We start from the raw sequence: 20,861 nt of genomic DNA, 5'->3' as shown, positions 1-20,861 counted from the left end.
AGACTGACATTCAAAATAGATGGAGAGATAGTTTCCAAGACAGGCAAGGCTTAAAAGACTCAGCAACCACCAAGCCGATACTGCAGGAAATATTAAGGGGGGTTCTATAAAAGAGGAAAAAGCCTAAGAATAGTATTGAACAGAAATATAGAGACAATCTACAGAAAAAAAGACTTCAAAGGTTACACGATGTCAATAAAAACGTATCTATCAATAATCACTCTCAATGTGAATGGCCTAAATGTGCCCATAAAATGGCTTAGGGTTGCAGATTGGATAAAACGACAGGACCAATCCATATGTTCCCTACAAGAGACCCATTTTGAACCTAAGGATACACCCAGACTGAAAGTGAAGGGATGGAGAAGCATCTTTCATGCCAATGGGCCTCAAAAGAAGGCCGGGGTAGCGATTCTCATATCAGATAAATTAGATTTTTTTTTTATTTTTTTTTAAAGATCTTATTTATTTATTTATCAGAGAGAGAGTGAGCAAGAGCGAGCATAGGCAGACAGAGTGGAAGGCAGAGTCAGAGGGAGAAGCAGGCTCCCTGCGGAGCAAGGAGCCCGATGTGAGACTCGATCCCAGGACGCTGGGATCATGACCTGAGCCAAAGGCAGCTGCTTAACCAACTGAGCCACCCAGGCGTCCCTCAGATAAATTAGATTTTAAACTAAAGACTGTAGTCAGAGACACAGAAGAACACTACATCATTCTTAAAGGAACTATCCACCAAGATGATCTAACAATTATAAATATCTATGCCCCCAATATGGGAGCAGCCAATTACATAAGAAAACTCTTACTCAAGATAAAGAGTCATATTGCTATGAATACACTAATTGTAGGAGATCTTAACACGCCTCTCTCAGAAATAGACAGATCATTGAAGCAGAAAATCAATAAAGAAACAAGAGCATTGAATGACACATTGGACCAGATGGATCTCATAGACATATACAGAACATTTCACCCTAAAACAACAGAATACTCATTCTTCTCAAGTGCACATGGAACCTTCTCCAGAATAGACCACATACTGGGTCACAAATCATGACTCAACTGATACCAAAAGACTGAGATTATTCCCTGCACATTCTCAGATCACAATGCTTTGAAACTGGAGCTCAATCACAAGGAAAAGTTCAGAAGGAACTCAAACACCTGGAAGCTAAAGACCACCAAGAATGCTTGGATCACCCAGGAGATCAAAGAAGAACTGAAACAATTCATGGAAACCAATGAGAATGAAGACACTTCAGTCCAAAACCTATGGGATACAGCAAAGGCGGTCGTAAGGGGGAAATACATAACCATCCAAGCCTCCCTCAAAAAAATTGAACAATCCAGAACACACCAGCTGTCTCTACACCTTAAAGAACTGGAGAATCAACAACAAATCAAACCAACTCCACACATAAGAAGGAAAATCATCAAGATTAGAGCTGAGATTAATGAGATAGAAACCAGAGATACAGTAGAAAGTATCAATGAAACTAGAAGCTGTTTTTTTGAAAGAATCAATAAGATCGATAAACCATTGGCCACACTAATCCAAAAGAAAAGAGAGAAAGCTCAAATTCATAAAGTTATGAATGAAAAGGGAGAGATCACAACTAACACCAAGGAAGTAGAAACAATCATCAGAAGTTATTATCAACAGTTATATGCCAATAAGCTATGCAACCAAGATGAAATGGATGCATTCCTGGAATACTAAACTCCCAAAATTGAGCCAGGAAGAAATTGACAACCTGAATAGACCAATATCTAGTAATGAGATTGAAGCAGTGATCAAAAAACCTCTCAAAAAACAAGAGCCCAGGACCTGAAGGATTCCCTGGGGAATTCTACCAAACTTTCAAAGAAGAAATAACACCTATTTTCCTGAAGCTGTTTCAAAAAATTGAAGCAGAAGGAAAACTTCCAGACTCTTTCTATGAAGCCAGCATTACCTTGATCCCCAAACCAGGCAGAGACCCTACCAAAAAGGAGAATTTCAGACCAATATCACTGATGAATATGGATATTAAGATTCTCAACAAGATCCTAGCAAACAGAATCCAACAGCACATTTTTAATTTTAAGAATTTTTAATTATCCGCCATGACCAGGTGGGATTCATTCCTGAGCTACAAGGATGGTTCAACATTCGCAAATTAATCAATGTGATAGAACAAATTAATAAGAGAAGAGTGAAGAACCACATGGTCCTCTCAATTGATGCAGAAAAAGCATTTGACAAAATCCAGCATCAGTTCCTGATTAAAACACTTCAAATTCTAGGGATAGAGGGAACATTCCTGAACCTCATCAAATCTATGAAAGACCCACAGCAAATATCCTCAATGGGAAAAAACTTGCAGCCTTCCCATTGAGATCAGGAACACGACAAGGATGCCCCCTCTCACCACTCTTGTTCAACATAGTATTAGAAGTCCTAGCAACAGCAATCAGACAACAAAGAGAAATAAAAGGTATCCAAATTGGTAATGAAGAAGTCAAACTCTCTCTTTGCAGATGACATGATTCTTTATATGGAAAACCCAAAAGACTCTACCCCCAAACAACTAGAACTCATACAACAATTCAGCAACGTGGCAGGATACAAATTCAATGTACAGAAATCAGTGGCTTTCTTATACACTAATAATGAAAATACAGAAAGGAAAATTAGAGAATTGATTCCATTTCCTATAGCACCAAGAACCATAAGATACCTGGACATAAACCTAACCAAAGAGGTAAAGGATCCCTACTCGAGGAACTACAGAACACTCATGAAAGAAATTGAAGAAGACACAAAAAGATGGAAGACCATTCCATGCTCTTGGATTGGAAGAATAAACATTGTTAAAATGTCTATACAGCCTAGAGCAATCTATACTTTTATTGCCATTCTGATAAAAATTCCACCGGTATTCTTCAAAGAGCTGGGGCAAATAATCCAAAAATTTGTATGGAATCAGAAGAGACCCCGAATCGCTAAGGAAATGTTGAAAAACAAAAATAAAACTGGGGGCATCACGTTACCTGATTTCAAGCTTTACTACAAAGCTGTGATCACCAAGACAGCATGGTACTGACATAAAAACAGACACATAGACCAGTAGAACAGAGTAGAGAGCCCAGATATGGACCCTCAACTCTATGGTCAAATAATCTTCGACAAAAATGGAAAAAATATACAGTGGAAAAAAGACAGTGTCTCCAATAAATGGTACTGGGAAAACTGGACAGCTATATGTAGAAGAATGAAACTTGACCATTCTCTTACACCGTACACAAAGAAAAACTCAAAATGGATAAAAGACCTCAACGTGAGACAGGAATCCATCAGAATCCTAGAGGAGAACTTAGGCAGTAATCTCTTTGATATCAGCCACAGCAACTTCTTTCAAGATATGTCTCCAAAGGCAAAAAAAACCAAAAGCGAAAATAAACTTTTTGGACTTTATCAAAATCAAAAGCTTCTGCACGGCAAAGGAAACAGTCAACAAAACAAAGAGGCAATCCACAGAATGGGAGAAGATATTTACAAATGACAGTACAGACAAAAGGTTGATATCCAGGATCTATAAAGAACTCCTCAAACTCAACACACACAACACAGACAATCATATAAAAAAAAATGGGCAGAAGATATGAACAGACACTTCTCCAATGAAGACACACAAATGGCTATCAGACACATGAAAAAATTTTCATCATCACTAGACATTAGGGAGATTCAAATTAAAACCACATTGAGATATCACCTTACACCAGTTAGAATGGCCAAAATTAGCAAGACAGCAAACAACATGTGTTGGAGGGGATGTGGAGAAAGGGGAACCCTCTTCCACTGTTGGTGGGAATGCAAGTTGGTGCAGCCTCTTTGGAGAACAATGTGGAGATTCCTCAAGAAATTAAAAATAGAACTTCCCTATGACCCTGTCATTGCACTACTGGGTATTTATCGCAAAGATACAGATGTCGTGAAAAGAAGGGCCATCTGTACCCCAATGTTTATAGCAGCAATGACCACAGTCGCCAAACTGTAGAAAGAACCAAGATGCCCTTCAACGGATGAATGGATAAGGAAGATGTGGTACATATACACGTATTATGCCTTCATCAGAAAGGATGAATACCCAACTTTTGTAGCACCATGGACAGGACTGGAAGAGATTATGCTGAGTGAAATAAGTCAAGCAGAGAGAGTTAATTATCATATGGTTCACTTATTTGTGGAGCATAACAAATAGCATGGAGGACATGGCGAGATAGAGAGGAGAAGGGAGTTGAGGGAAATTGGAAGGGGAGGTGAACCATGAGAGACTATGGTCCCTGAAAAACAATCTGAGGGTTTTGAAGGGGCGGTGGGTGGGAGGTCGAGGTACCAGGTGAAGGGTATTATAGAGGGCATGGATTGCATGGAGCACTGGATGTGGTGCAAAAATAATGAATACTGTTATGCTGAAAATAAATAAAAAATAAATTAAAAAATATAGACTATAACAAGTGTTAGCAAGGATGTGGGAAGTTGGAACACTTGTACACTGTGGATGGGATTCTCAAATGCCACAGTGGCTTTGGAAAACAATATGGCAGTTCTTCAAAAAGTTGAACATCGTACTGCATGGAGCACTGGGTCTGGTGCATAAACAATGAATTCTGGAACACTGAAAATAAATTAAAAAAATAAATAATTTTTTTTTAAAAAGTTAAACATGAAGTTAACTTATGACAGCATTTCCACCTCTAGGTATATACTGATGGAAATAAAACACATATTTAAGTCCAAAAATTTGGGGCCAAAAATTTGGCTCAGTGGGTTAAAGCCTCTGCTTTGGCTCAGGTCATGATCCTAGGGTCCTGGGATCGAGCCCCACATTGGGCTCTCTGTTCGGCGCCGAGCCTGCTTCCCCCGCTCTCTCTGCCTGCCACTCTGCCTACCTGTGATCTCTGTCTGTGAAATAAATAAACAAAATCTTTAAAAAAATAAATAAATGCAAAAAGTTGACACTGCTGTACAATATATATCAAAGTTAAGAGAGTAAATTCTGATAGTTCTCATCACAAGGAGAATTTTTTTTGCCTTTTCTTTTTATTGTATCTATATGAGATGATAGGTATTAACTATATTTATTGTAATAAGTGTTTTAGTATACATATATTTTATTGTACAATGTATATGTTACATATATCAACCCATATGCTGTACCCTTTAAACTTATATAGTAATATATGTAAATTATATTTCAATAAAACTGGAAAAAGTTTTAATTTAAAAAAACAATTTAAAAATACATTTGCTTCTTCCAGCAGAAATGAATAGTGTGTCAAATACTACACACCTGTGCTTACTTTAAAACATACAAAAACATGTACATTAAATTTAGAGTATCTCTTCATAAAAGGATTCAAAGTATATAGATGAAGTTAAAGCAACTTTGGACATAATCATTACCATGTACTAAGGTTATCTACATAATAAACTAAGGCAGAAGCATCATTTTGTACTTGTAAATATTATACTTTGTCTTCTCAATAAAGTTTATTTTAAACGGGAAGAAAATATGTACAGGAAATTTTAGTACTGATATATACTGCAATGTGGATGAGTCTTGAAAACTTTATGCTACCGAAAGGTTGTATATTGTATGATTCCATATATATATACATATGAAATGTCTAGAATACACAAATCTGTAGAGGCAAAGTAGATCGGTGTTTGTTAGGTGCCCGGGGGTGGAGGGGGGAGAAAATGAGAACACCATTATATGCTACTGAGTGTGAGGTTTCTTTTTAGGGCGATGAAAATATCCTAGAACTATATAATGATGATGGTTTCAGAGCTCTGTCATACTTAAAAAACTACTAAATTGTATACTTTAAAAGGGTGAGTTTGGGGGCACCTGGGTGGCTCAGTCATTGAGCGTCTGCCTTCAGCTCAGGTCATGATCTCAGAATCCTGGTATCAAGCCCTTGTCAGGTTCCCTGCTCTGTAGGAAGCCTGCTTCTTCTTCTCCTACTCCCTCTGCTTGTGTTCCCTCTGTCACTGTCTCTCTCTCTTTGTCAAATAAATAAAAAATCTTTAAAAGTGTGAGTTTTGTTGTATATGAGTTACATTTCAATCAAGCTGTTTTTAAGAAAAGAAATAGCAACATAAGCATATTGTTCAGAAATATGGAAGTAAATACTAGAAGAAACCAAAAATATTTATGGTAGTTGACTCTGGAGAATGAGAATGTGGAATGGCAAGACAGACTGAAATTTTTGATAATAAATTATTTTGCACTATTGGATTTTACATTTTTTTTACAGGTATCCTATTTGATAAAAATAAAAATGAACTAAAAACAAAGGACACACACACAGACATTGTGAGAACACGTCAAAAGAGATTCTGATGTATTGGGTCTGAGGTGGGAACAGGGATTCTGAATTTTTGACAAGGTAGCAAGGTGATTTTAATTCAGGTGATCTTCGGGCAGCTAGCAAACTTGGAGAAACACTACCATATGCAATGTTGAAATCATGAGCAATGAATTGTCCTATAAGCCATCTCCCGTTGTGTTCCTTTTGGAGTGGCAAGCCTTGGTTTCCAAAGAATGAATGGATGTGCTCAGAGCTGCATATTCAATCAAGGACAGAACTGGATCAAGATTTGAGACCTTCTGACTTGGTAATTAATATGTTGTGTTTTGGAAACTTCTGTTATATATTGTGGGGACCGAAATCAATGAGATAAATTCTCTACTTTGAAAACAGCAAGTCTAATGGGGTAATTATAGTGTCTGAAAAATATATTACCTAAGGTTCTACAAAGCATTTTTCCACATCTCATGTCAGGATTAATAAAACTACAGTATAACATGAGAAGAGGCATCATCTCCACAGTTCAGCATGGAATGTAGAGGGGAATCAACTCAGCGGAGACTCTAGGGAAATCAAAAGAGTTTTGTTACCTTGAGGATTCTAGCTCACCAGCAGCCATGGGTCCCTTAGCGGGATGCAGAACCCATAAGAAGATGCACAGTGGACATCAGACATAGTATTCCCCAATATAAAGTGGCACCCACCTAATAGCTTCCAGGACTTATTCCTGGACACAAGAGAGAGAGACTTCCTTCAGCCCTGTCCCCAACATCTGACAGAGTACTGGTTCTGCTAGTGCAGAGCAGAGGGTAGGAGTCAGCACAGTACTGCTCAAACTCATTACCTCATCTGATCTTCTCCATTAGCCCTGGAAGAGAAGTTTTATCCCCATTTCACAGATGGTAAGACTGTTTCAGCAATGGATCTGTAATCACTGTCAGGTTGATTCCTCCAGTCTCGAGTGCCAGAGGTAATATAAGTTTTATTCATCACTTCACATCCTGACAACAGGAATTTTAAGTGTCTCCCTGCCCTCATAAAGTTACTGAACAGTAATTTTGATTGCATGGTATGTATTTTCTCATTTTTAAAATATTTATTATTTATTTTATGACAAAAGTCATCTATTTTTTTAAGGAAAAAAACAGACAAGAGAAGATAATCTCTTCCATTGCCACCACACAGAGAAAACCACTATTTCCCTTTGGATTTACTCAATTTCATAGTTTTCCCTACTCATGGATGTATTTTTGTAACTGCATTTTTTTTCAAAAATGAGCTGATACCACACATGTAGTTCTGAAAACTTTTTTTATTAATATTTTGCAATGTATCATGAATATCTCTCTTCCATGCACATGGGTGAAAGTCCCCTACTGAAAGACAGAGTGCTGCAGTTGGGTCAAAAGGCTGCTGGTAACGGAGAGTGACACCTAAAGCAACAGATCAGCATAAGGTTAAAGCACATAGCCCGGCAACTGCCTGCCAGGGAAAGCAAGGTCGGCAATATTCCCATAAGAGAGATCAGAATTAAAGGCCAAAGGCATTAAAGATATGGAACATCTTCTAAGTCCTTCTGGCCCCTACCTCCGCCCCTCACTCCCCTGACACCCCGCTGCCCCCTTGGGGCAAACGGATCCTGAACATCTCTTTGCATCCAGTGAAAACCACCCATTTTCTGTTTTTTTCTTAGCTCTTCCTGAGCCCTTGACATATCTCCACATTCTCTCATCATCTCCTCACTGCCCAAGTGCCTTTCCTGTAAGTCCTCCTGATAGTCCTTGGGGGAATCATCTGTCCCCCTGTCTGTTTTTCTTTTTGCTTTCCTGGGCACATAATCTTCAGCTGGGCGCTTTTCTGCAGCCCGAGGCTCACCCTCAGACTTTGCCAGGGATTCTGGCTTGCCCTCACCGTGTGGTTTTCCCTCATCTTTGGACTTGCCCTGATTTTCTTCCTTTCCCTCATCTTCTGGTTGCCCTTCGTCATCTGGCTGCCCCTCATTCTGGAGCTTTCCCTCATGCCCTGGCTTCTCCTCCACTTCCAGCTTTTCTTCTTCATCTGATTTTCCTTCATTTTCTGTATCAACTTCATCTTCTGGCTTTCCCTCATTTTCTAGAGTTCCTTCGTTTTCTGGCTGTCCTTTGTTTTCTTCGTAGATCTTTTCCATGTTGTGATTCTTTCTTCTTTGCCTGTCCTAGGAGACAAAAAGGAGGACTCAGATTGGGGAAAACAATGCTTGAAAATAATTGCCTTTTATGATTTAGGGTTTTGCTCTCCCTATCCCAAATGACAGATGCCCTCCTACCCAGACATTTTTTTTCTTTCCTTAGCACTTCACACATGTTTATGTGATACAGCCTTACACGAACTTCCACAAGTGCTTCTTTCTGCATTTAACTGAGGTGTGCCACGAAATGTGTAAGAGCAGTTTTGTCCCTGAACTTTGCTCTGGTGTTAGCTATGCCAGTGACAATTTTAACTAGGTCATCCCAACTTACACTGACCTGCAGGAATCCTGGCTGGTTTTGTTTTTCCCTTGCCTGAAGTTTTAAGTCTTCTAGAACTGCAGACCCAATAGAATAATGGCCACTTCTCAGATTTCAGGGCTACTCTAATATCTTCAAGGGGCTGCACAGATGTCATGCTTCTTGTCTCTCATTTGTCTCTCACTTCCTTGTTCTCCCCTAGGTCCTCACCAGCCATAAAGCACCATCTTTCTTCCCTTAGAGTCCTGACAGAGGACTGAGACTGCAATCTCTGAGACTGCAGTAGGGTGGCTTGGAGGAGGGCTGGCAGATAGTGGCCTCCTCAGCTTCTGGTCAAGCTTAAGTCCCCCTTACTCCCAGGGGTCCTGGGATAGTTACTTTTGCCCACTGACCTGCACTGGTCCTGCAGGTCTTTTCTTCTCTTGTCTGGGTTGGTGCCTACAACCACAGACCTGAAGACCTGTGGAGAGACAGGAGGCAGGGTGAATGAAGGGTTGAGGAGTGAATGACTGGCAACTGGGAGACTGATCCTTGTCACACTATGGTTGTCAAAACTTCCCCAAATACTGCCAACCCCTTGCCCTTTCCCTTGCTTCTCTGATCCTCCTTCTATAACCCCTCCCTAACAGTCTCCATTTTTCCTACCACTGGGCAATGGCAGAGAAAGTTTACTTTCAAAAGGTTTCTATGTTTCTGAATCCTCCTCCCAAATTCCTGTCTCACTTGTTCTTGCATAAAAATGAGGGAGGTTCAGGACAGTGATGTTCAGAAACCAGATCCTTCTGTACTCCGTTATCTGCCTCCCAAGCCTCCCACTCCTGGGTGTCCAGATAGAACAAAGCCCATCACTTCTCTGATAACGGTGAGGATAGAGTCACCGGGGCAGGGCAGAAATGTCCAGAGCATTCATGACACCCCTTGCCTCTCCACATACACAGAAATACCACGTTTTCCTACAATGCAAGAGACAAATTATTTCCAAATTCAGTAAAAATTTTGGCTTATGGTATCTCCTCTCAGTCCTCCCCAGTTTAGAAGACACTCCTCCGCAAAAGGGAGCTAGCTGGTCTTCAGACTGAACCTCTGTCCCCTTCCTTTGCAGCACCTCCTCCCCTTCTCCCCCCCACTTGCAGCCCACCATTTCCGGCTCCAAAATGGACGGAAGGTGAAGAGATCCAGAGAGCGCAGGCCCTCCCCACAACGGGTTCACAGGCTGTGCCCTCTCCCGCTGCCCTGCAGAGATCAGGCCATATCCTCACTAAGGCCATCCCCCTCTCCCGGCCCTCTCCACCAGACATAGCTGGATAGCCTACCTCTTAGGAGATCCCAACGGGTCCCATTCTCAACCCCTGGTCCCTCTCCATCTCCTCCCGCCAAGCCCGCCGTTTCTTGAACCAAACAAATGGACATTGGGGAAGGAAGGTGTAGAGAGAATACAATCCTGGCCCCGCTCGGGTCTTTGCCCTCTGCCACCCCATCCCCCACCCCAGGGGTTCGCAGGTGCCCGTGGGTTTGTGGCCATTCCTGAGAGATAACTCCTCCCATTTCTTTCTGCCATAAGCCCACACTTACCCAGGGAAATAAGAGATGGTACCCAGACCTGTCCTCCAACACTCATACAATTTCCTGCGCCAGAATGAATGGGGGTGGGAGGGGGTGGGAGGGGGTGGCATCTGGAAAGTATACCGGATCCCTTGTAGCCTCTATCAATTACCACCCCTATGCCAGCGCCCTCCCTCTTCTCCTCCAGCTTGTACCTACCTGCAGGGCTTTAGGGCAGTTGCCGCTCTGTCCCTCAGTCTGCAAGCTCTACACAAAAATAGGGAGCTGGTACCTGGAGGAGAGGGACTTCTGCACACGTCGGCTTCTGATCACGTGAAAGAAACGTCACCAGTGGGCTCGGGTCCCTAGTTCCCCTCCCACCAGCAGAAAGTGCGTCAGGAGCCAGCCCACTTCTTCCCCTCATTAGCTGGCTCCCGCCTCGGGGCGCTGAAGTCCCCTCCTCTCACCGCCTTTTTTTTTTTTCCCCTGTCTTTGCTAATCCCAAAGGTCAAATGTGGCCCCTTCTCCCTATGGTATGTGTTTGTTCTATCTTATCTGGAAAGGGCTACATCTCCTAGGGCAACTAGCAATTGGTACATCTCTCAGGAATTTTTTCTTTCTCTCCTTTGATCTCAAAGCACCTACCCCCTCAATCTACTTCTCCACTCAACCACTGATGCTCATTTCTCTTCTCCTCCAGACCTTCTATAATAGATACACGGTGGATTGTCAGGCAGGGAAGCAGATAGTTGAAATGGAGATTTTATTTGTTTCTAAATATTTTTTTTTTCAGTTTTACTTAATTTACTCCCCTCAGCATGGGTTATTCTTATAAGCAAAAAATTAAATAGAGCTATTTTCATTTGGGGCAAAGGATGTGTTTATGATAGAAAAACCCCCAACAAGATTCCAAAATTAAGTTCACTGCATTAATATTTACTATATAGAAAAATGGATTCAATTAGGAACACACAAAATATTTTTTTAAATTTTCATAAATAAGTAGTTCTGTCATGTTCTACTAACAATGCATGTATTTATTGTACCCAAACAATCACTGAGTGTTAAGTAGACTTTCTGGAATATGATGGCTGACACAGTATCGGTCTTGAAAATTTGGCCCATGGTTATTTTCATTCAGAGATTTAGCTGTTGGGCAAAGGCAGCAAAGGATCTGAGGGATGCAGATGTGGTCTGATTTTCCCTGTCTTTTCAAGAGGGGAGGAATATGCAATTTCCAGTCCGCTTCTCACCTTCCAGAGCCTCTCATCCTTTGCATTCAGGCACCTGACTCTTGCTCACTCAAGAACACACATGGAGAGATGATCAAGGTGACATTTATGCCCTGTCCCCTGACTCTATCCTCACCATTATCAGAGAAGTGATGGGCTTTGTGCTATCTGGACACCCGGGAGTGGGAGGCTTGGGAGGCAGATAACGGAGTACAGAAGGATCTGGTTTCTGAACATCACTGTCCTGAACCTCCCTCATTTTTATGCAAGAACAAGTGAGACAGGAATTTGGGAGGAGGATTCAGAAACATAGAAACCTTTTGAAAGTAAACTTTCTCTGCCATTGCCCAGAGGTAGAAAAATGGAGACTGTTAGGGAGGGGTTATAGAGGGAGGTCAGAGTAAATAAATGGCTCCTTCCCTCCCTCCCCCAAATTCCCACAGAGGTAAATCAACCCCAACAGAGATGGAATTCTGTCCTGACAACTGGAAACCAGAACAGATCCCTTCCAGACCCCTGCAGCGGAGGGTTTCCATAAAGCCCAGAGAAGTAATGGCCAAGGGGAGAGCCTCCATGCTTGGCTGCTCTCTGCCCTTCTTCACAGTGCCCAGGGAAGGTTCTCTGACCTGTCTGCTGCCTACCACTTGACCTAGGAGGTGCAGCTTGAGGGATTTCTCAGCTTCAGTATCTTCACCTACAGGGCACCTAGGAGGAGCCTAGCCACGCTGCAGGGTTGCTGCCGCTCAGTCCATCCCCAGCCTTGGGCCCTCTGAGTCATGTTTGTTTCAGTGTCTGTGAAAAGTCTAACAGTACCGATTGACCCAGACCAGGTGTTCTCAACTGAGGGAGTCTGTGGACCACCTGAAATGATATGCAAGGTTGCATGTGTTTAGAAGATAGTGGAGTCTGTACACTTATGAAAAGATCTGTACCCTAAGAACCTGAGAAAGTCTGACACATGAGCAGATTGACATCATGAAGAAGCAGAAGCTATAGGTAGAGAAAAAAGAGGAGATGGAGAAGCTACTTGGGAGTGAAATAGAGAAAGGAAGAAACAAATAGCAGGTGAGCTCTGTTAAAAGGAGAGCACTTACTCCTTGGGTTCCAGGATTCTTAACTAGAGAAACCTCTGAATCCCCTGCAATTATATTCAAAATGAGGTGCATGTGTGTGTGGTTGGGAGAGAGATAAGATATGTACATTTTTGCTGGTTGTATGCATTTGCCTAGGATCAGATCCATTAGCATCATTAGATGCTCAGAGGGGTATGCGATATAAAAAATGTGAAGGCCAACTAGCTTAGAGAATATACTTATATAATTTTTTTTCAAATAAGACTATGTTTTTAGAACAAAGTAATATAACATAAAAATTAGCCATTTTAAAGTGCACATACAGTGACATACAGCACATTCACAATGTTGTGAAACCATCTCTTCTATCTAGTTCCAAAATATTTTCATTAACTCTGAAGGAGACCCCTTACCCATTAAGTAGTCACTCCCCAATTTTTCCCTTCTGTATAAACAGAATAATGCAATATGTGACCTTCCATGTCTGGCTTCTTTCACTTAGCATAATGTTTTCAAGGTTCATTCATGTTGTCTCATGTACAGTATTTCTTCCTTTTTATGGCAGAATAATATTTCATTATATGCCTATATTGTATTTTATTTATCCATTCAAATGTTGACGGATATTTGGGTTGTTTCTACTTTTCAACCATTGTAAATGCTGCCTTATACACTTCTGTATAAGTTTTTTTTGTATGGATGTGTGTTTTTATTTCTTTTGAGTATATATCGAAGACTGGAATTGCTGGGTCATGTGCTAATTCTATGTATAACTTTTTCAAGGAAATGACAACCTGTTCCACAGTGGCTGCAACATTTTGCACTCCTACCAGCAATGCATGAGGGCTCTAATTGATCCACAATCTCAAAAACAATTGTTAATATTTCATTTTTTCAATTTTTACATTTTCCTAATGACTAATGATATTGAACATCTTTCTATGTATTTATTGGATATTTATATACCTTCTTTGGAGAAACATCTATTCAAGACCTTGGCCCATTTTTTAATATTAAGTTGTTTGTCATTTTTGTGTTTTTAAGAATTTTAAGAGTTTTTCATGTATTCTGGATACAGCCCCTTTCCAGATATATGATTTGCAAATATTTAATTCCATTCTGCAGATTGCCTTTTTACTTTCTTGATAACGTCTTTTTATTCACAGAAGTTCTTAATTTTTATGAAATCCAATTTATATACTTTTCTTTTTGTTGTTCTTCCTTTTGGTTTTATATCTAAAAGTCCATTACCAAATCCAAAAACATGAAGATTTACCCTTTTGTTTTCTTCTAAGAATTTTAAAGTTTCGACTCAAATATTTAGGTCTTTGATCATTTTGAGTTAATTTTTATATATGACATGAGTTTCTTTTTGTAAATGGCTTTATAAAACCTAAAGGTTCTTTTTTTTTAAGGTTTTATTTATTTATTTGACAGACAGAGATTACAGGCAGAGAGGCAGGCAGGAAGAGAGAGGAGGAAGCAGGCTCTCCACGGAGCAGAGAGCCCGATGTGGGGCTCGATCCCAGGACTCTGGGATCATGACCCGAGCCGAAAGCAGAGGCTTTAGCCCACTGAGCCACCCAGGCGCCCCTAAAGGTTCTTTTGACAGCAGAACACAACACACTGTCACAAAAAAGAGATATAAGGCAGAACTTTTTGTTACTTATAGCTCCAAAAGAGAGAAGATTGCCAGGCAGAGCCACACAGGTTATGCCTGGATAACAGAAAGTTGGATATCTAAGAGCAGGTTATGAATTACTAGTGCGGTGGGGTTAGCTAGATTTTTTCTGAATCTCTGAGGATTGGTTAATTTGAATAATTTCTCAGGCTCCAGGGCATAGAGGCTGTCCTTAGTTGTCTGGTACCTGGTCCCTGGGCAAAGAGGGCTGGTACATAATGTCCCAGAGTGTGAATGCATATGATATGGGAAGTGGCTGGAGTATGTACTTTCATCAGCTGCTCAAGAAGGGCAAGTAACCGGCCTCTACCCAAGGCCTCAAAATTGACTCTAAGTGGTACCTTTGAAAAAAATATAGGATATTTGAGTGACTCAATCAGTAGAAAAGACTTACATAGAGTAGGACATAGTTGCCCTAAAGGCATAGAAGACATTTTATTATGAGAGTAAAAAGGACATTTTATTATGAAAGTAACAAGTAGAAGAATAAGAAGTCCTTATAGGCCATCCATAACCAGGTTAATTAAGGAGTGGTCTAGGAGGTAGTTGCCTCCTAAGGAAAGCAATAATCTCCATAAATTTTTAGAATGACATTAATAGTAGTAATCTCTACAAGATTTTCCTTTAGACATGGAGTGTAGAGGTATATAGTATACCTTTTGGCAGAGAGCAAAACATACACTAGGTTCATGGGCTAAGGAAACAATGACCTCAAGAAATGTAATAGAATCCCAAATATCAAAAGAAGAAAAGCAATCAATATATTGTGTTTAATTTGTCATTATCTTTGGAAAGGCAGCATATAGGCGCTGTTGAGATGATAGTCTCAGTGTCTGGGGTGAAGTCTTCCTTTGTGTAGAAAGCAAAGTCATCTCCAATGGTGAGATAATGGACTGAGACAAAGTCATCTGAAGCAACAACCTTCTAGTAACAAGCTTCTGGGTTGAGGTGATGTCATCTAGGATGTGGGATTAGGATGTCCTTTCTAAGTAGACACCTACTCAGGTTGATGTGAGTCATGTTTTCGTGGCTGAGGTGTTCGTAGACTTTGAAGGCAATGATGGGCTTGGAAGACTGACTTGCAAATTTTTTATAAGGTTTTTTTTAAGATTTTATTTATTTATTTGACAGACAGAGATCACAAGTAGGCAGAGAAGCAGGCAGAGAGAGAGGAGGAAGCAGGGTCCCCACCGAGCAAAGAGCCCAACGTGGGGCTCGATCCCAGGACCCTGGGATCATGACCAGAGCCAAAGACAGAGACTTAAACCAGTGAGCCACCCAGGCGCCCCACACATTTTTTTAGATAACGGTAAGTTATCATAACAAAATTTTCCCTCTTAACCATATTTTAGTATACGTGTCAGTGGTATTAAGTACACTCACATTGTTGTGCAACCATCAGCACCATCCATCTCCAGAGCTTCCTCCATTTTCCCAAACTGAAATTTTATACCCATTAAACTAACTCCTCTTGCCCTACTCCCTATAAACCCTGGCAAACCCCATTCTACATTCTGTCCCCAAGAGTTTGACTACTCTAGGTATTTTGCAGAAATTAAATCACAAATCATTTTCTGTCTGGTTAATTTCACTTAGCATAATGTCTTCAAGGTTCATCTGTATTGTAGCATGTGTCAGAAATTCATTTATTTTTAAGGCTGAATAATGTTCCATTTTATATATATATATACTCTACATTGTCTATCTATTCATATATAAATGGACACTTGTGTTGTTTCCATTCCCTGCCCCCCAGTTTTATCAAGAAATATGATGGTTTTATTTACATATATTATGCAGTGATTACCACAGTAAGTTTACTTAACATTCATCATATCATAAAGGTACAATAAAAAGAAAAGAAAAGAATTTCTCCTTGTGATGAGAACTCTTAGGATCTACTACTCTTTTAACAACTTTCCTATAAATCATACAGCAGTGTTAACTATAGTTATCATGCTTTACATTACATGCCCATGACTTATTTATTTTACAGCTGGGAGTTTGTACTTTTTGACCACTTTTCTTCCATTCCCCCATGTCTGGTAAACACAAATTTGATCTCTTTTTCTCAGTTTGGTGGGTTCAATGTATGTCGTCATTGTTTTATAGTTTTCAATGTGCAGGTCTTGAGTATCTTTTGCCAAATCTATCCCTAATATTTCTGATGCTATTGTAAATGATATTGTTTCAGAATTTAATTTGATTGTTCATTGCTTGTAGAGGACTGAATGATTTCCCTCCAAATTCATGTCCACCTAGCACTTCAGAACATGACCTTATTTGTAAATAAGGTCTTTGCAGATGTAATTTATTAAGAATTGAGATGAGGGGCGCCTGGTTGGCTCAGTCAGTAGAGCATGCAACTCTTGATTTCGGGGTTGTGAGTTCAAGACCCATCTTGGCTATGGAGATTACTTAAAAATAAAATCTTAAAAAAAAAAAAAAGAATTGAGAGAGGTCATATTGGCTTAGAGTAGGTCCTAAACCTAATGCATGTATCCTTAGAAGAGACAGAGAACGCGTAGACACAGAACAGAAGCAGAAATTGGAGTTATGTTGTCACAAGCCAAGGAATGCCTAGGGCCACTAGAAGCTGGAATAAATAAGGAAGGATTCCTTTCTAGAGACTGCAGAGAGAGCATAGCACTGCTGATAACTTGATTTGTACTTCTGGCCTATAAAACTACAAGGCAATACATTTCTTTTTTTTTTTTTTTAAGCCACCAAGTTTATAGTAATTTTTTATGGAAGTCTCAGAAAATTAGAAATACAACTGAATTTATATTTCAATCTTGTACCCTGCAACCTTTCTGAACTCATTTATTAGCTCTGGTAGCTTTTTCTTTTTTAAGGTTTTATTTTTAAGTAATCTCTATAAGCATCGTGGATCTTGAACTCACAACCCCAAGACCAAGGGTTGCACGCTCCCCCAACTGAGCCAGCAGCTCTAGTAGCTTTTTTGTATATTACAAAAAAAAATTCTATATAGATTATGGCTTTCTGTGAATATTTTCTATTTCTTCCTTTGCAATCTGTATGACTTACTTATTTTTCTTATTGTGCTGGCTAGAACTTCTAATACAACATTGAATCTAATTTGTGAACATGTCTATTTTGCCTTGTTTTCCATCTTAGGAGGGAAACATTTAGTCTTTATGTAACATACACATCATTATGTATGGGTTTTTTGGTAGATGTATCTTATCAGGTTGAGGAACATCTCTTCTACACATGGTTGTTGCATATTTTAGTCAGTAATATATATTTTTTAATTTTAGCAAATGTTTTTTCATTAGCCACTGAGATGATCATATGTTTTTCCTCTTTTATGTTAATGTGGTGAATTACAATGATTTTTAAACATTAACACTACCTCAAATCCTTGGGATAAAACTTACCTGGTCATGGTGTATTGTATCTTGTATATATAATTGGAGTCTACTAAAGATTTACTAAAAAATTGTGCATATATGTTCATGAAGTAGATCAGTTTGTGGTTATCTTTCCTTGCAATATAATTGTCTGGTTAGTTATCTGGGTAATTCTAGCTTCATAAGATGATTTGGGAGCTATTCCTTCTTCTTTAATTTTCTGAAAGATTTTGCATAGAATTGGTATTATGTAATTTTTAAATGTTTGGTAGAATTACCAGTTAAGCCATCTTGACTCAGAGCTTTCTTTGGAGGAGGTGTTTTAAATAAAATTTTCATTTATTTTCATGATAAGCTTAGCTTAACACACAGAATTGTCAAATCACTATGTTGTACAACTGAAACTAGTATAACATTGGGTATTAAAATATACCTCAAAAAAAACTTTTTAAAAAAATTTCTATTTATTGTGTGCCTGTGTGGTTCAATAGGTTAAGCATCTGCCTTTGGCTCAGGTCATGATCCCAGGGTCCTGGGATCAAGTCCCACATTGAGCTCCTTGCTCAGCAGGGAGCCTGCTTTTCCCTCTCCCTCTGCCCCTCCCCACTGCTCGTGCTTGCTCGCACTCTCTCTCTTTCTCTAATTTCTATTTATTTAATAGCTATAGAGCTTTCTTCTATTCTATTATTATATGTTCAGTGCTCTAAATTTTTGCCTGAGTGGTCCTTTTACCACATCTCACAAATTATCATATGTTGAGTTTTCATTTTCATTCAGTTCAAAGTGCCTTATAATTTCCTCTTCGATTTCTTCTTTAGGTTATTTAGGCATGCGTTGTTTGATGTTAATTTAATATTTGGGATTTTCCAAATATTTTTCTGTTATTCATTTCTCATTTAATTTCACTGTGCTCAGAAAAGATAGATTTAATTTATTTATTTGACAGAGAGGGACACAGCAAGAGAGGGAACACAAGCACGGGGAGTAGGAGAGGGAGAAGCAGGCTTCCAGCCAAGCAGGGAGCCCAATGTGTGGCTCAACTCCAGTACCCTGGGATCATGACCTGAGCTGAAGGCAGACACTTAAGGACTGAGCCAGAAAACAGGCTCCCCAGAAAACATACATTTTATTATTTGAATCCTGTTAATGTTACTAAGGCTTATTTTATGACCTTGAATATGGATTATCTTGGTAAATGATCTATGTGCAAACCAAACAAATGCACATTCTCCTGTTGTTGGTGGCAAGGTCTACCATAGTCAACTAGAAAAGCTGTTTCATGGTGTTCTTCAGGTTCTATGTGTACTTGCTGATTGTCTACTTGTTCTATCAATTTTAGAGAAGGTGTTGAAATCTCTGACTATAATTGTGGATTTGTCTGTTTCTCCTTGTGATTCTGTCAGTTTTTGCTCCTTGTATTTTAAAACACTATAATATGTGAATGTTTAGGATCCTCATGTCCTTTTGACAAACTTACCACTTAAAATTATGTATTGACTGTAATATCCCTGGTATTATTCTTAGCTCTGATATTTATTGTATCTGATATCAATATAGCCACTCAAGCTTTGATTGATGTTAAGATTATCCACAATTTTCCATTCCTTTACTTGTAATTAATTTGTATCTTTAAATTTAAAATAAGGTGTTTATAGGCAGCATATATTTGCCTTCCTTTCTATACTATCTTACAGTCTCTGCTTTGCAACTGAGGTATTTAGACCATTTACATTAATGTGATTATTGACATTGATATGTTTGGGTTTAAATCAACCATCTTGCTATTTGTCTCCATTTGTCCCATCTGCTCTTTGTTCTTTTTTCTCTAACGTTTTTAAAAGATTCTATTTATTTATTTGTCAGAGAAAGAGAGAAAATGCACAAGTAGGTGGAGTGGCAGGCAGAGGGAGAAGCAGGCTCCCTGCTGAGCAAGGAGCCCGAGACAAGACTTGATCCCAGGACTCTGGGATCATGACCTGAGCTGAAGGCCGACTCTTAACCAAATGAGCCACCCAGGCATCCCTTCCTTGATATTTTCTACTGACTATTTTCAAGATTCCATTTTATCTCATATGTTGGTTCATTAGCTACAACTTTTTTCATGATTATTGAAAGGTTTGTAATATACATTTTTAACATTTCAGAATCTACCTTCAAATGATATTAATGTGTAGAATAAGAACTTCAAAACTTCAAAACTTCCATTCCCTCTTTCTGGTCTTTGTGCTATTGACATACATTTTACTTCTCCGCATGTTATAAACAAATCCAATCCAGAGTAAGCTGGGGGTAATCAGAATGCTCATATTATTTGCTTCTACCTTCTCAAGGAACTTCCCCTCCAGTTGTCTGAGGTTAAATAACTGAGAACTGTTGTTTCATGTATTTTGTGCAGGTTTTCATTGTTTTGGTTAGGCAGTTAAATCCAGACCCTGTTATTCTATTTTTATTTGAAGCATAAATGTAGCTTGGTTTTTTAATTTATTTTTTAAAAGGTTTTTATTTATCTATTTGAGAGAGAGAGAGAGAATGAATGGAGTGAGGGAGAGAGGGAGAAGCAGGCTCCCCGCTGAGCAGGGAGCATATGCTATTCCTGGCTCAGTCCTAGGACCCTGGCATCCTGACCTGAGCGGAAGGCAGACGCTTAACCACCCAGGTGCCCCGCAGCTTGGTGTCTTAAATGTTAGTTAATCATGAAGGTTTTATTTCACCTCCAACCAAAGTTCTTTTGTTATCTGGACTTCCTGGAAGAGTCCAGTGTCTGTGTATTCTCCCTGCTCTGCCTCTGACTAGAAAGTTCAAACTGCATTGCTTTCTTTGGTCACAAGGTGGCCTTTAAAATTCATTTTCTGATTTCCTTCAATTGACTTGATCTTTTTTTAAGAAAAAAAAAAAAAGGTAATTTTTTAATTCAAAAGTCACGAGACATTATGTGCATTATCATCTCAGTTCTGTTAGAAATACATAAGGAGGGGCGCCTGGGTGGCTCAGTGGGTTAAAGTCTCTGCCTTTGGCTCGGGTTGTGGTCCCAGGGTCCTGGGATAGAGCTCTGTATTGGGCTTTCTGCTCAGCGGGGAGCCTGCTTCCCCCTCTCTCTCTGTCTGCCTCTC

General features: G+C 39.6%; 1 pseudogene across 1 annotated transcript; it reads right to left on the bottom strand.

Annotated features, from left to right (window-relative positions):
• Positions 1-7,655: 7,655 nt before the first annotated feature.
• On the bottom strand, positions 7,656-10,248 carry LOC309856248 (annotated as a pseudogene). The gene is made up of 3 exons (XR_014316627.1): positions 10,163-10,248; positions 9,242-9,309; positions 7,656-8,557 (listed from the first exon to the last, which is right to left on the bottom strand). The product of XR_014316627.1 is annotated as an uncharacterized misc_RNA (transcript).
• Positions 10,249-20,861: the final 10,613 nt, after the last annotated feature.

Source organism: Mustela nivalis, assembly GCF_964662115.1.
Source record: "Mustela nivalis genome assembly, chromosome: X".
Taxonomy (NCBI): Eukaryota; Metazoa; Chordata; class Mammalia; order Carnivora; family Mustelidae; genus Mustela; species Mustela nivalis.
The sequence above is the reverse complement of the archived record's forward strand: the minus strand, read 5'-3'. Positions and strand labels throughout refer to the sequence as shown.